The sequence below is a fragment of the Delphinapterus leucas genome, chromosome 6 (assembly GCF_059928025.1).
Source record: "Delphinapterus leucas isolate spDelLeu-1000000601 "Yukka" chromosome 6, BTC_Dleu_Yukka2, whole genome shotgun sequence".
NCBI classification, from domain to species: domain Eukaryota; kingdom Metazoa; phylum Chordata; class Mammalia; order Artiodactyla; family Monodontidae; genus Delphinapterus; species Delphinapterus leucas.
In genome coordinates, this window is record NC_143134.1 from 10,737,194 (window position 1) to 10,751,462 (window position 14,269).

A 14,269-nucleotide genomic window follows, 5' to 3' on the forward strand; every position below is an offset into this window, starting at 1 on the left:
CAATGAGAGAGGAAACCCTTTCCTTTTACATTTTCATGTTATCGGTTCACATAATGTTTAATAAAATGTTAGTTATAACAAGGTCTAGTGACACATATAATTTTGTGAACCAATGAAGTGGGTAAGCAGTGGTGGATGAAAGGAAAAGTCTAGGGGATACAGTTGGGAAACACCCATGTGTCACGGGCAGTCAGCCTGCTCTAAGAAGAAAATACAGCTCAGGTATCTGAGTGAGTAGGGAAAGCAGCAGGCAGTTAAGAGATCTCTTTTTGCATATGGAACGAAAATAAGTAATTAATCATTTGTCTTTTTTTTTTGTTTTTTTTCTGTACGCGGGCCTCTCACTTTTGTGGCCTCTCCCGTTGCGGAGCACAGGCTCCGGACGCACAGGCTCAGCGGCCATGGCTCATGGGCCCAGCCGCTCCGCGGCATGTGGGATCTTCCCAGATCGGGGCACGAACCTGTGTCCCCTGCATCGGCAGGCGGACTCTCAACCACTGTGCCACCAGGGAAGCCCCAATCATTTGTCTTTAGTGTATATAGTATTCAAATATGTATTAATTTACACAGATATTGTTGTACAGCAATTTTTTTCCAAAGGTTAAGTTTAATTTTGCATTAGTTTCTTCTTCCCTTAAGGGAGTCAAGTCTTCCTGCCCTTAACACCCTGCTGTATTTAGCATTTCTGCAATGATGTCTCAGCTAACTTCCCAATCTTTTTTTTTTTATTTCTTTGATTTGTCTAGGGCATGATTCGAAATGTTCCATCAAAGCCAGCTCTAGCCAAGTTCATTTTTATGATCCAGTTTTGTGAAGCACATTTGATTTTTTTTTTCATTCTTCAACAGATTTAAAACATGGTAAAGCGTTCTAGGGTGGTGATAGTCTATGGACGCATGCAGGCCTGTCAGCGTGTTCAGAGGAAGCAATTGCTTCTTTGGTGAGAACGATGACGTCTGTACCCTACAGTCTATGAACAGCATTCTAACGGCAGCTCAACGTTTAGCAAAAGGTTTCAGCTTTGTCCCAGCTTTGTTTTTGTTTTTTTTTTTTTTTGCGGTACACGGGCCTCTCACTGCTGTGGCCTCTCCCATTGCGGAGCACAGACTCCGGACGCGCAGGCTCAGCGGCCATGGCTCACGGGCCCAGCCGCAAGGCGGCATGTGGGATCCTCCCGGACCGCGTCACGAACCCGCGTCCCTTGCATCGGCAGGCGGACTCTCAACCACTGCGCCACCAGGGAAGACCCCCCGCCCCCAGCTTTCTTTGTGCTCAACTGTCTTCCAAGTTAGGCAACCGTCAACAGAGTCAATGCAGAGCTTCTAATGAATGGTGAGCACCAGAGACATCTCCTGAAACTTTGTGTAGGACTAATAGCCCTTAGTCTTAGGTTCAAACCAGGCAGTACTTGGGTTCTTGCAGGGGTAAACCTGGGGAGCCCAGAGGTTGTAATTTCAGAATGACCAGCTGGCTCTGTGCCATGTCGAAATGCCCAGATGAAAAAGGAAAAGCAGTGTCTGTTAGAGTACAGCGTCAGTTTCTGCTTCATGGTGCCTGTTTTTTTTGTTTTTTTGTTTTCTTTTCCCCCTGGTTTTAGGAAAGAATTTCCAAAGAAAAGCCAATAATTTATGCTTTGCTGCTGACTTCAACAGTGTCCTGCATGCCTACCTATAAAACATAAAAGTGTACTTTAGAGAGAGGCTGGGGATCTCAGGCAACGGCTAGATGTCTGGGAGCACAAGATGAATGAGATAAGAACACAGCCTGGGAGGAACTCACGTTCTAATGATACAGACAAACACACCCAAAATACTTGGAGATATGTATGGGAGGTGGAGGAACGACTGCCTGATTGGGGGGAGAGGAAGCTTGTACAGAGGAGGTGACCTCTGAGCCTCAAAGATAAGTGAGCAGTCGTCAGGCAGGTAGAGGTCCCAAGATGCCAGGGCACGCAGCCCAAATGCCCAGCCTCTTGGCACTATATAATAAAGGCCATCTTCTGGAAAGTAGAAATAGCTTGAAACTTTTAAATCATTTTTTTCTTCAGTTACCTTTGATAGTTAAAAGATAAGTAACACACACAGAAAACTTGTTTCTAACCAAGTAACCTCTTAGGAGCATTTTTGTAAGAGAGATTAGTGTGGTAATACTTGCCATGAAGGCAAAGTGGATACAGATGATGGCTGTAAAGGGGCTCTGGGCAACGGGGAGTCATTACAGGTTTCGGTGCAGTCCTCTGAAGTGTGTGTGTGTGTGTGTGTGTGCGGTTTGTGGAGAAATCCACGTGGCAATGTGAAAGAAGCACTTGGGTAGGGATTGGAAGGGTCTGGAAGCAGAGACACCCATTAGCAATCTGAAATAGTGTAGACAGAGGGGGTAAGTGTGTGAACTACAGTACTGACAAAGGAAAGAGAGAATAAAAATATAAGTTGAGTTGTTTCCCAGGTGGATCTGATGAAAGATTTATTCATTCATGGACCAAAAATTCACTCATTCATTTAATATTTATTAAACACACTCCATTTTTAAAGCATTGTTCTTTGAGGATTAGAAAGACAAGGATTGCTTTTGAGGGGCTTACAGTCCAGTAGGGAAATCAGACATCATACTGTACTAGTTAGGGTTCTCTGGAGAATCTATATCTATCTATCTATCTACTGATTTAATTTAAGGAATTGGCTCACATGATTCTGGGGGCTGGCAACTCTGAAGTCTGCAGGACAGGCCAATAGCTTGGAGACTCAGGAAAACCTGATTTTGCATCTTGAGTCGGAAGACCTCAGTCTTTTCTCTTAAGGCCTCCCTTCAACTGATTAGATGAGGCCCACATACATTATGGAAGGTAATCTGCTTTACTTGAAGTCTGTTGATCTAAATGTTAATCTCATCTAAAAATACTTTTGCAGCAATATCTTGACTGCTCTTTGACCTAACAACACTGGGTACCATGGCCTAGACAAGCTTACATAGAAAATTAACCGTCACACATAAAAATAGTTGAGAGAAACGTGTGTATGTGTGTAAGAAATTGTATTTGAGATGAGCTTTGAAGGAAGAAATGAGTATGAATATTTGAAATGGAAGGCACAGCATGAAAATAAGGATGGAAATGTGAAAAAAACGGGGTGTGTGTAGAAAATTATTGTTTCCTTTGATTGGCGTGAAGGGAGCGAGGAAGGGATTGATGGAAATTGAACTTGAATGAGGGATCCTGGTATCCCATGAAGACCAAGAGGAGGAGTTTGACTTCATTCTGCAGGAAGGGGAAATCCAGCCAAGTTTTTTTGCTCAAAGGATTGTTTTCTTGGAGTTAGTACTGAGTTCAGTCTGACAGCAAGCCCCAGGTCAGGGCATCGCGGGGTTGTGTGGCTTCCATGGGGGCAACTGCCCTGCCTTCTTGTTGTGTGACCACCCAGAATACTATTCACTTGGAAGACGGTAGTGAACAAGACCAAAAATATCATTTAGGGTTTCAAGGTAATCCAAGATCATCATTGTTGGAACATTGCATGCAGTCGTTTCATAAAAAGATATCACCTGTTACAAGAAGAGGGCGTAAATGAAAAACAGAACCTATGGGTGAGGTGTAGCTCTTCAAAATGATGAAATTGGGAAATAAATTCTGTTGTCCTGCCTGAGTTCTTTCTTTAAATTCTTGGTGAACTGGTTGAAAAAATTTATGTAACACTGGTTTCATGCCTGACCGAGAATGGCAGATATATCATTCCCCATGATTTACTCTTTTGTACTAATGATTCTTTACTTAAAAAAGCTTTACAGTTGCTGATTAACTGATATGAGTTAAGGCCTTTGGTTAATTGTAACCCTCTCAGTTCAAACGTTTCTTGTATTGCTTAAGCCATATGTAGAGTTTCTCTTTTTGTGTTTTTGGTTAATTTTTTGTTTTTAAGGACGTTGTTTTTAAGGACGTTGAGTTGTGTTCTGTTTTCTATTACGTTGAGTCATGGATTAACCTAAAGAAACACAGACTTTTGAATATGCTTCCTTGGAGCAAAATATGCACAGGCTTTGGGGGAAGTGTGGGTGTGTATTCTTAGGGCCTTTGTGATAAGGGCTTTGCCCCTTCCATCCACTCACAGCTCTTTCTCTATAGGACCATGTAAGAGAGACGTTCCATCTAGCTAACTTGCTGTTTGTTTTTTTTTTTAAGATAATAAGTAGGTTATACTAAACCATTTTCTAAGAATCTAAGTCTTAGATCCCCCCAGCAGGCTGCCTGGGACCATAGTGTTAAGAATGTGAACTTTGGAGCCAGGCGGCCAGGGTTAGAACCTGGCTCTGTTACCAGCTGTGTGTCCTTCTATGAGCCGCTTAACCATTTTGCCCCCATTTCCACATCTGCAAAAGTGAGGATAGTAATACTGAAACCATGCACCTCAGATTGGGAATTGAACCCACGCGGCTGGGACTCAGACCCAGACAAAATCCATGCTCTTCCAACTGAGATCACACACCTGGTTTCAGGACCTAATGAGGAAGCTCAGGTTCTTGATGTCCTATCACAGAAAGAATTCAGTGAGAGACAAAGTGATAGGTAAGAAGTGGATTTATTTAGAGAGAAACACACTCCACAGATAAGAGTGTGGGCCATCTCAGAAGGCAAGAGCGGCACCAGGGCATGGGGTTGTCAGTTTTTATAGGGTGGGTAATTTCATAGGCTAATGAGTGGAGGAGTATTCCAGCTATTTGGGGGGAGGGGTGGGGATTTCCAGGAATTGAGCCACCGCCTGCTTTTTGACCTTTAGGGTCAGCCTTGGAACTGTCATGGCACCTGTGGGTGTGTCATTTAGCTGATGTGTTACAATGAGCCTATACCCGAGGCTCGAGGTCTAGGGGAAGTCGACTTGTTTTCCGTCTTGGACCCATTTGGTTCTAATCAGTTTATGTCATGTCCTCGGGTTATGTCATTCTTTCAAATGTTTTGCCCTGCCCCCTTCCCTCCTGTTTCATTGTAACATCATTGTTGCCAGGACTGGATGATTTAATGATATGCAAAGTGTTTAAAACAGTGCCTGGGCTTCCCTGGTGGCGCAGTGGTTGAGGGTCCACCTGCCGATGCAGGGGACGCGGGTTCGTGCCCCGGTCCGGGAAGATCCCACGTGCTGTGGAGCGACTGGTCCCGTGAGCCATGGCCGCTGAGCCCGCGCATCCGGAGCCTGTGCTCTGCAAACGGGAGAGGCCACAACAGTGAGAGGCCCACATACCGCAAAAAAACAAAAACAAAACCAAAACAACAGTGCCTGACACATGGTACACACTTGTAAGTGTTAGCTCTTATCATCTTAGATGAGAACTGTGCAGATGCATCAAGTTGTTCAGAAGAATCTTGTTCCATTAACAAATCTCGGATGACTGTCTTTGGCTGCATAAATGGAATTTTACTTCTCTGGAACAATCACGACTCCTAAGCAGAGTTGTCAGTGTTAGTTAGCTTTTAAATGATGGAAGAGGATGAGATTTTACCGGGTGGATCAGCTCTCACCGGCACAATGACCCATAGCTGGGTAGGGAGATGCAGAAACAGGATTTTTCCCTGGCTAGAGTGGCGACTTCCTTTCTGTGTACATAAATATCCTTACAAACATATTGATCTTTAAAACCGATGCAATGATATTTACTTGTTGATAAGTGAAATCACTCTTGCAGACATCTGCTGGCTTTTACGGCCAGACTGACTGATAACTTATCAGGGACATTGTACAGCATGCATTATACAAGTTCTGTAAGTCTGGTGATATAATCAGAACACATATGACAGCTTGCCTTCTTGTCACGCTCATATATTCTAGGACATCATAGGTGCCATGATAGGCAGAATGGGCAGTAGTTATATTTCATGAGGAAGATTCTAGTTTTGAAAGTGACTAATAAAAATTTAAATCTCAGCATAATTACCTGTCCTGTGTCTTATAGAACAAAGGGGAGGAAACAACTCTGTAGCACCTACCCTTCAGAGCCAGAACGGATACAGAACAACAAAGGAGACATCCTATTTAATTGGCTTCTTTTTATATACCCTTTTGGTATTTCACGAATCCCATTTTGTTTTTACTGGCATCTTATCTGCTCTGTATGTGCCCCATAGCTAGTGATTTTTTTTTTTTTTTAGCATTCTCACTAACTCTGTTTCTTGTCCTCAAAGCCCTTAAGTAACTGCCGGATCCTCTTTCCACTGTTATCCCCTACAGATGATTTGTTAGTTTATTTCCTCTTCTGATCAAAACGCCTTTGCCTGGGTGACTCCGAATTAGTCACATCTAATCTTGATGATTCCCTGAATGACAGTTCCATGCAGTTATCAGCAGGCAGTGGTCTGTTTGGCTTAAAACATTAAAATGTGAAGCTTGTTTTGACAGCAAGGTTCTTCCCTGGGCAGTGCTAAGAAGTGTCTGAGTCTGACTGATGAGAATCGCAGGACTTAACAATAGTGATAAAACCTTGTGATAAAGCACCTTGTTTTTCCACCATTTGAATATCATTGTGAGTCAGATCATCTCCCTGGAGAGCAGAGTGTAATATCGTGACTGTATCTCTTGAATGTGGTCCACACACTTGTGGGTCCTTATTTTCCAGCAGATATTTGAGTGCTTTCCTTTTTTTTTTTTTTTTGCGGTACGCGGGCCTCTCACTGTTGTGGCCTCTCCCGTTGCGGAGCACAGGCTCGGGACGCGCAGGCTCAGCGGCCATGGCTTACGGGCCCAGCCGCTCCGCGGCATGTGGGATCTTCCCGGACCGGGGCACGAACCCCTGTCCCCTGCATCGGCAGGCGGACTCTCAACCACTGCGCCACCAGGGAAGCCCTGAATGCTTTCTTGATCTGTAGCATTCCAATGTCATGAGTGGGTCCTTCTTTTTTTAATTGTATTTTTTTATTGAACTATAGTTGATTTCCGGTGTTGTGTTAGTTTCAGGTATACAGCAAAATGATTCAGCTATACATATATACACGTATATATATATACACACAAAAAGAATATATATATGTATTCTTTTGCAGATTCTTTTCCCTTATAGGTTATTACAAGATATTAACCTATAAGGTAATAGTTATAGTTCCCTGTGCTATACAGTAGTTCCTTATTGGTTATCTATTCTGTACATAGTAGTGTGTATATGTTAACATGAGTGGGTTCTTCTGTTTTTTTAATTTATGAAACCTTTTCATGACTCAGAGAACACGTTTGGCTCATCCTCATAGCAATTTTAAAAGGTAAGATCTTCGGGCTTCCCTGGTGGCACAGTGGTTGAGAGTCCGCCTGCCAATGCAGGGGACGCAGGTTCGTGCCCCAGTCCGGGAAGATCTCACTATGCCGCGGAGCGGCTGGGCCCATGAGCCATGGCCGCTGAGCCTGCGCGTCCTGCTCCGCAGCGGGACAGGCTGCAGCAGTGAGAGGCCCGTGTATTGCAAAAAAAAAAAAAGGTAAGATCTTCAATAACAAAGGAAAACGTGGGAACCCACTGCTCATTCCAGAAACACATATGCAGCCCCTGTGTCTAACCCAGCGGCAGGCACTGTAGGGAGGTGGGATGTGGCTGAATCAGTTCCCGACTTCGCAGTCTGCGTCTTAGAGAAGGGGCGGGGAGAGAGAGAAGAGATGAACTAACATTTACTGAGCGACGTGCAAGACCCCTCACAGATGTCCTCTTTTAATCGTGACAACAGTACTGCAATATACCTGGAGGAGACTGGGTCTCAGAGTGGTTGAGTAGCATCCCCAGGGTCTCGGGGCCAGAGTGAGTAGAAGCAGTGATTTCAACTCAGGTCTGTCTTTCCAGTCCATGCTCTGTCTGTCCCCTGCATGGGCCACTCACAGGCAGAAGGAAAAAAAGCACGAGGGCAGTGAATGATTATGGGAGTTCATGGTCATGTGTCTTTGTGGGCGAGGAAGTCATTACAAAAAGAGTACTCGGAAAACTAAAGGTGAAAATGATAATGTATCAAAATGGAGATCAAACATTCTCCTTGAGATGGTGAAATAGACTGAAAAAAGTGGAAAAACATTCGTGCTTGATTAGAACATCTCAGACTCTGCTGGATTTCTATTTCTCCACAGCTCGCCTCTTCCAATGTGCTCCATCTAATATCAATAGCTCTTCAGATGCAAGGACACAGAATTACATGGAAATTCCCCGTGCAGTACAGCTACGTTTTAGATTTTTACAGCGAAGATTCTTTCCCGTGGTCCTTTTTACAGGCATGACTTTTAGGAGAATACCAATCATGAAATAGAAGCTACATTTTAAAATGAAAATGCATCTGATACCTCCTGTAGAATCTCATCCTAGGGTGACATGGCAATCTAAAACAGGCGTCAAGACACACAAAATACATAAAAATTCATCTACCCCCAGTTTGCTTGTCTTTCGCCTTCTGCTTCCATTATTAACCTGAGGAAACCGTGTGTGTGTGTCTGCCTGAGTTTATGTGTTGAATTCTTCACTACCTGAGAAAAAGTTATTATTCTTGAGAGTATTTTAAGTTTGATGTTGTAGAACAGTGGTCCCCAACCTTTTTGGCACCAGGGACCGGTTTCGTGGAAGACAGTTTCTCCGCGGACCCGGGGGAGGTTTGTGTGGGTTGGGTAGTTCAGGCGGTAATGCGAGCGATAGGGAGCAACGGGGAGCGGCAGATGAAGCTTCGCTCACTCGCTGGCCGCTCGCCTCTTGCTGTGCAGCCCGGTTACTAACAGGCTGTGGACCGGTACCGGTCTGTGGCCCAGGGGTTGGGGACCCCTATTGTAGAAGATGTACCAGTTATATGGAAAAAAAAAAAGGCACTAGTTCCAGGAGGTTGGAGCTGGTGTCAGCTGGGCTTAGGCTCCTACGTGAAGTTTTGACCCCTTGGACACTTGAGTAGCTAATGATTCCAGGCTCTGCCATCTGAGAGTCATTTCCATTGGGCAAACCCAAGATCCTGTTCTGACACAGGGGCTGGCCTGTTTTTATAAGTAGAGCTTTCCTGGGACACGGCCACACTCATTTGTTGACATACTGTCCCTGGCCGCTCTTATGCTACAGTGGAGATCGTGACTCTGTGGTGTGGAAAGTAAAAAAATGTTTACTGCCTGACCTTCAAGAAAAAGTTTCCTGGCCCCAGTTGGGAGCATCCAGCCTTCATCTATATTTACCTGGACGCAATCCTAAAATACGTTGTATTGCACTAGAGCTTTGCAAAACCAATATTGCATTAATGACACTTTAGTCATATTTTGAAATAAGTCAAAGTCCTTTGAATATAGAAGACTAAGAATGGAGTAGTCATACTTTCTGGACTTTCTGTTGCCCTGAATTTGCATCCATAGGCTTCCAAATCACATTTTCTTTCACAGAAACTCAATTGGTCTCAGTTTTTAAATCTGAAATCTTCAAAGAGGATGCGGCACACACAAAAAGGTGATACCTGGCAACGTGGAATGGGATCAAAATTTAGTCTGTGGCTTTTAAATTAATACTCTGTGGACTCTTCATGTTTCTTTCCTTCTTGTTTCATTGTGTAGCCTTCAGGTGGGCTTCATTCACTGTAACTCATCATATTACATTTCAGTTTGCCAATTTCCTGACGTTAACACTCCCGTCACCATTATTTGCAAGCTGTGACAAATAACAATCCTGTTGTGAAAATGGTTGAGAATTTCAGTAAGCTCAAGTGTTGACTTCTTGGCACTAGAATAACAGCTGTTTCCTAGGGTAATGTAAAAGAAAAGGCACACCACCAATTCTTTTAGATTTCTAGGTAATAGAAGCCCACAGAAAATCAACAGATTTGTTGTATATGAACAGAGGAAACTTTGGCAAAAATGTGGCCTCTCCCGTTGCGGAGCACAGGCTCTGGACACGCAGGCTCAGCGACCATGGCTCACGGGCCCAGCCGTTCCGCGGCACATGGGATCTTCCCGGACCAGGGCACAAACCTGTGTCCCCTGCATCGGCAGGCAGACTCTCGACCACTGCGCCACCAGGGAAGCCTGACAAAATCATTTTTAAATTCCCCATACCTTTAAGTTTTCTTAAAGCCATTTCATGATACAGTTGCTCAAAAGACATTTTACAAAGCTGGATAAGTTTTTTTTGTCTGGTGATATCAGTATTAATATGATAGGAACAGCATAGAGAGGTGTGGAGTCTGTTTTAAGATGAAAATTCATATGCCAGCAGGAAAGAAGCCACCAACAATCTGGAGAATTTAATGAGAACAACCTCCCAGTTTTAATTACAGCATCACAAATGTGCAGATACAATAATTGCATTACCTTGATGTATATTTCCACAAGGACTCCATAAAATAAGTTCAAAGGCCAGCAGATGGCTCTCACTAATAGTATCATTTCTCCCTGGGAACAATACAGTTGCTGCATATATTTTTGTAAAAAACAGGTGAATGACACTGTCCCAAGCCACAATATAACATTTAAATATTTTCTTCATGTCTTGTTTAAAAGACTTTTCCTTACGGTTTTTCGTCAAAGGGTTAGAGAAAAGTAAACCTATGAAGATACTAGATTAGCTTGTTTAATTTCAGTATCTCCAGCCTTCTCTAGATGGCAGTCAAGGCACGGGGTTTTTTAGGCCGCTCTTGTGGAAAGCGAGAGGAAGAACACAGCAGGGTTTTTTGTCTCTCACAGTCCTCAAATAACGGTGATGAGCGTGTTAAAGTCAGGAAATTGACATGACTGACATATGAGAGTACGAATACAGCAAAAGATGCTCGTCTTAAGGCTGCACATTGAAACAAGAAAGAAAGATACTCAAGGGGAATAAGACCCCTGGACTCATTTGATCCAGTTATCACAAATTTGTGTGTGTGCATAGCATCCTCTTTGAAAATCTCAGATTTAAAAACTGAGGCCAGCTGAGCTTCTGTGGGAGAGAATGAACATCTGGAAGCCTGTGAATGCAAATTTAGAGAAAGAGAAAAATCCAGAAAGCATGAGTATTCCATACCTAGTCTCCAACATCCAAAGAACTTGGACTTATTATAAAATTTGATTAAAGCAAAGTGTCATTAATGCAACATTGGTTTTGGAAAACTCTAGTGAAAGACGACATAGTTTTTGCATTGAGTCCGGGTGAACTTAGATGAAGTGTATACTTGGTGCTCGTTAATAGCGAAAGTAATCAGTGTTTTAGGACAAGAATCTTTAACTTGCCCATTTTTTTTTTTTTTTTTTTTTTTTGCAGTATGCGGGCCTCTCACTGCTGTGGCCCCTTCCGCCGCAGAGCACAGGCTCCGGACGCGCAGGCTCAGCGGCCATGGCTCACGGGCCCAGCCGCTCCGCGGCATGCGGGATCCTCCCGGACCGGGGCACGAACCCGCGTCCCTCGCATCGGCGGGCAGACCCTCAACCACTGCGCCACCAGGGAAGCCTTAATTTGCCCATTTTAAATTACTGTTTGATTGTGTTCCCGAGGAATCAAACACTCTGCTTAGTGCCAGGTATTCAGATGGGCGTGAGCCCCTATCCCAATGGCCCCGTGAATCTGTCCACTCTGCTAGGACAGATAAAGCCAGAGTGAAATGGGGACCCTTGTTTTTTGTCTCCTGCTTCCAGTATAGGATGGAGAAGAGTTAAGAAGACACAGATTTTCCATCAAGGTCTTTCTCCAGGACTGGGATTTAATAAAATAATAATAATGAAAATATCAACAAAACCACATTCATTTATTGTATATCTAAATAGCCTACTTGTTTTAAATACTTTATCTATGTGCATTACATGAACCCAGCAAGGTGGGTATTAGTACCTTTATCTATAGATAATGAAACTTAGAGAAGGAAGGTATCTTTCCCAGGGGCCACAGCAGAGCCCGATTCCAGCTGGAGTTCCTGTGTCTCCAAGGCTTAGGCTCTTCCCACCGCACCCAGCTGCCCACATTCTGAGCTGCCCTGTGTGTGCATTTCTTCCATCTGAGTTGGACTCTTCCACACAGAGGTGCTGGGGACAGTGTTCATGGCCTTTCCCGGGTCCATCTGTGTTGGGAAGAGTCTGGGGAGCTCGGTGCTGATCCTTCAGGGTTTACTGTCTGATGATATGCTGTCGGGAACGGTAAGGGAGATGTTTCGGCATCAAGAATATTTTTCTTATCCCTTAACAGGCGCTATGGTGACTCCTCTTCCTCTGGTCCTGATGCAGCATGAAACGTGGCACAAAGGAATGAGGAAATGTGGCCTTTTGCGCTTGGTGTCTGAAGGTGAGTGTACAGCTATGGGGACAGTGGCTGAGGAGGTAGGGTAGGATTCCTGCCATCTCTGTGACCATCAAACAGGATTAGCTGCTCAGCAGCGGCCCCTTAGTAAGGCTCCCGATCACAGCCAGGGCTCTGTGTGAGAGAGGTGCTGGGAACAGACATTTTCCTAAGGGCGTGTGTGTTAGTTTCCCAGGGCTACTGTAACAAAGCACCACAAACTGGGTGGCTTCAAACCCCAGAAACTTATTGTCTCCGGGTTCTGGAGGCTGGAAGTCTGAAATCAAAGTGCTGGCAGGACCACACTCCCCCGAAAGCTGCATGAGAGCCCTTCCTTGCCTCTTTCCAGCTCTGGAGGACCTTGCCAGAGTCCTGTCAGCAGCCCCCGACGTTGGCTTGCGCCTGCCTAACTGCAGTCCTTGCCCCCGTCTTCACGTGGTTCTCTCCCCGTGTCTTCGTCTTCTCCGGAGGACCAGTTACATTGGGTTAGCGGCCACCCTAGTCCAGGATGACCTCAACGAAGTACACTTGTGATCACCCAGTTTCCAAACAAGGTCATGTTCTGAGGTACTGGGGGCTTGTAACTTCAGCATGACCCTTTTTAGGGAAAGACAATTTCACCCCATAACAACACAACGTAAGGCCAAGAGCAGATTCTAGTACTAACTCTGTCACTAATTAGCTATGTAAGTAACATCTATATCTCCCTGGACCCTGGTTTCCTCATCTATAAAGGGTAGGAGTTGGAAAAGTTGACCTCTAAGGTCTTATTCTATTAGCCTGAGAGTGGGAGGTCCTTGGCCTCTGGTCACGTACCTCTGGTCCCTGGACATTTCTGTCAGGACAGGGTATGTGGCTCAACCAGGCTGGACACCATGCAGCTCCCTTCCTGCCCCCGACCCTGGTTTCCTTCCTTAGTCTGTTGTTAAGCTTTGAGAATCTTCAGAATCTGAGATTTTATTTATTTTACTTCTGTGCTGAGCTGTCTGTTGTGATGCAACAAAGAAAAACGTATAAGGGAGGAACCAGAGATATATAAACCAGATACCATAGAACTAAAGGGAAAAACAGAGAAAATTACCAGAGCTCCAGTAGGTTAACCGTGATAGGCTGCAAGTCTACTGCTGGCTGAAGGGGCCAAGCAAAATTATTGTCTTGGTACTAATCGCAGACTTGTCATGCGACCACACTTTTCCAGTGGATTATTTCATTATATTGAAACAGGTGTGTTTATGATCTATCATCCAAAAGGAGGTTCAGAGCTAACGAAGTCATAGATAAAGTTGCTGGTGGCCTTAATTGCATGTAGACCATTTCCTTTAGAAATGCCATCATTCTGTGCATCCCAGCTGCCCATGGTGACCATCCCGCCACTCCGCCCACCTGTGACGGTTACTGTGACGAGATGCTGGGCCTCTCTCCTCTCTCTAAATAACTGCAGTGTTATGCCTGTGAGCTGAAGAGTGATAGCATGTGAGGTCTCACAAAACCATCAACACTGTCACTCAACATACAGATGGCCAATAGGCACGTGATAAGATGCTCAACATTGCTAATTATTAGAGAAAATCAAATCAAAACTACAATGAGGTACCACCTCAAATGAGTCAGAATGGCCATCATCAAAAAGCCTAGAAATAATAAGTGCTGGAGAGGGTGTGGAGAAAAGGGAACCCTCCTACACTGTTGGTGGGAATGTAAATTGGTACAGCCACTATGGAGAACAGTATGGAGGCCCCTTAAAAAACGAAAAATAGAATAACCATATGATCCCACAATCCCACTCCTGGGCATATATCTGGAGAAAACTCTAATTCAAAAAATACATGCACCCCAGTATTCGTAGCAGCACTATTTACAATAGCCAAGACATGGAAGCAACCTAAGTGTCCATCAACAGATGAATGGATAGAGAAGATGTGGTCCATATATACAATGGAATACTACTCAGCCATAAAAAAGAATAAAATAAGCCCATTTGCAGCAACATGGATGGATCTAGAGGTGATCATACTAAGTGAAGTAAGTCAGAGAAAGATAAATATCGTAGGATATTACTCATATG

At 44.3% G+C, this 14,269-nt stretch overlaps 1 protein-coding gene across 6 annotated transcripts in view; it reads left to right on the top strand.

The window, feature by feature from the left end:
• Positions 1-14,269, top strand: part of LOC111185348 (uncharacterized) — a 315,714-nt gene that overhangs the window by 137,747 nt on the left and 163,698 nt on the right. For 5 of the 6 annotated variants that reach the window (XR_016393461.1, XM_089912700.1, XM_089912701.1 and 2 more), the window contains one exon: positions 11,200-12,210. The gene's annotated coding sequence lies outside the window, so the exon portion shown is untranslated. The remainder of the gene's footprint in view (positions 1-11,199; positions 12,211-14,269) is intronic. The other variant, XM_022594878.2, reaches the window with a different exon arrangement.